Here is a 2296-nt window from a genome sequence, read left to right as displayed (position 1 = left end):
GAACACGAGTAAAGGCATTTACCTGCATAACTAAATTCTGCATTAAAAACATAGCTTAAAAGAAAAAAGTTGATAGTTGAAGCATCAGTTAGTTCATTCTTTCTCTAAAACGTGGGATTGTTTAAAGAAGTTCATTAAGAACTTCAGAAATAACTTAAAGATGAGGAGATATATACAAGAAGGGGCTATCTTCTCCAAGAATAACCAGAGAAATCATAGAGTGTCATGAGCTTTGCAGCTAGTCTGTGAGGTTAAAGTTCAAGAAATATTGTCATCCATGGGGCTCCTTTGTTTCTATCTTGTTTACAGTCTCTTTCACAAAAATGGATTCAAAATAGAACGGAAAGTTTTCACTCTCAACAATTGTCTTTGAACACATGAGCAAGTTCAGTAATAAACTTTCATCTCTTATCGCTGTTGCTCTCAAAGGCAAGTTCATATTTCCAACTAAGAGTAATTTTATAATTTTCACAATAGACATCCACTACAGCATGTTCACCAGGGAGAGGGCCTGGGCCCACATTCACCCAGAATTAAAGAGGTGGGCTTGATGTTGACTAACACGAAAGGACTTGGATATCAAGACAGCATGATGCTAAATGAGCTTTGCAGTGGATATAGCAGTAAATTCAGTGACAGTTTGACAGGTAACCTTGGAAAGTTACGGAGTTTGTCATTTTCATCATCTCTGCTGGACGTTTTCTACTCAGAACTGCAACTCTGTTGGATTCTGTGAGGAAAGAAACCCTGGAATACTGAGGCAAAAGCTGTTATTTTGAAGGATGTATACAGATGAGCAGAGTAGAAGATGTCACAGTGCATGCTCAACTGTCTGTGGCCTGGCCAGCTCCCCTGCCCACAGTCCTAGCCCACAGCACCCATCTGGCCAGGTATGCACTGCTACCAGCTAGATCAGCAGTCAGTCAGTTCACTGCATGTCTGGGTACTGCTTGCTCAGGCCATCAGGCAGCAGGTGGCTGACGGCTCCTCCATGTGGCATGAAGCATTCTCCCTGTCATGGACCAAGCTCATTTGATAAGACCTGCTTAATCTTGATAACATCATCTGATGCGACCGTTATGGAAAAGTTAAATTACAGGCCAATCTCACTCATGAATATAGATTAAAAAATCCAAAATTAGTGTTAGAAAACTGAATCTAGCAATATATAAAAAGGATACTATATCAGGGCCAAGTTTTTTTTTTTGGGGGGGGAGAGGTGGGTTTTTTTTGTTTTTTGGTGCCAGAAATGTAAGGCTGGTTCAGAATTCAAATATCAAACAATGTAATACACTGTATGAAAGAACAAAGGAGGAAAATCATAAGATTATCTCCATAGATGCAGAAAGCCCATTAAAAATTAATATTTATGATAATAAACTCATGGAAAGCTGGCAATAGAATGAAACTTCCTTAATTTCATAGAGTACTCACAAGTAACCTCCAAGAAACATTACCCTCATGTTGAAATACTGAAAGCTACGTCTCCTTTTTGAAATAAGAAACAAGACAAATATATCCACTATCACCATTGTCTATTCAACATTTGCATTAAAGAGCCTAGGCAGCCAGCACAATAAAGAACAAAAAAAAAGAGAAAAGAATAATGTCTATAAAAGAAGAAATCAAACACTTGATACATCATAGAAAATCCAAATTACTTTATAGATAAATTATTTAGAATAGGCTAATTTAGCAAGCTTGCCAAATATATGGTCAATATACAAAATTATACATTGTATATATCAGCAATAATTTATTAGAAAATTATTCAATTTTCAAAAAATCAACTATATAGAACTATATCTAGCAAAAATTCGTGAGCTCTCTTCTCAGAAAATGAAAAATATTGAGAGAAATTAAAGAAAGCCTAAATAAATAGCTATATCATATTTCTGGATTGGAAGACTCAACAGTTTAAAGATGTAATTCCTATCAGTATGCCAGGTTTCTGTGTGTATGTGTGTGTGTGTGTGTGTGTGTAGAAATGACAAACTAATTGGAAAAAGTATATGGAAATGCAAAGGTCTAAGAATAGCCAAGACTTTCTTTAAGAATAAGGTTAGGAGATATCAAGGTTTGTTACAGTACATAGCTACAGAATTAAAGCAGTATGATATTGGTGTCACGATAGACATATATCACTGGAACAGAATAGAACACCCAAAAAATACTCATGTGGTCATTTGATTTAGGGCAAAGGTGGCACTGAAGAGCAGTAGGGATAAGATAATCTTTTCATTAGCGCTTTTTTATTCTTTGATGCTTCTCTGGTTCCATATACAAAAGTTTTAGG

General features: G+C 36.0%; 1 pseudogene; it reads right to left on the bottom strand.

Moving 5' to 3' along the window:
- Positions 1-356: 356 nt before the first annotated feature.
- LOC136125054 (protein yippee-like 1 pseudogene) lies at positions 357-686 on the bottom strand (annotated as a pseudogene).
- Positions 687-2296: the final 1610 nt, after the last annotated feature.

This window comes from Phocoena phocoena, chromosome 6, assembly GCF_963924675.1.
Source record: "Phocoena phocoena chromosome 6, mPhoPho1.1, whole genome shotgun sequence".
Classification (NCBI taxonomy): domain Eukaryota; kingdom Metazoa; phylum Chordata; class Mammalia; order Artiodactyla; family Phocoenidae; genus Phocoena; species Phocoena phocoena.
This window is presented reverse-complemented; position numbering and strand designations above follow the sequence as displayed.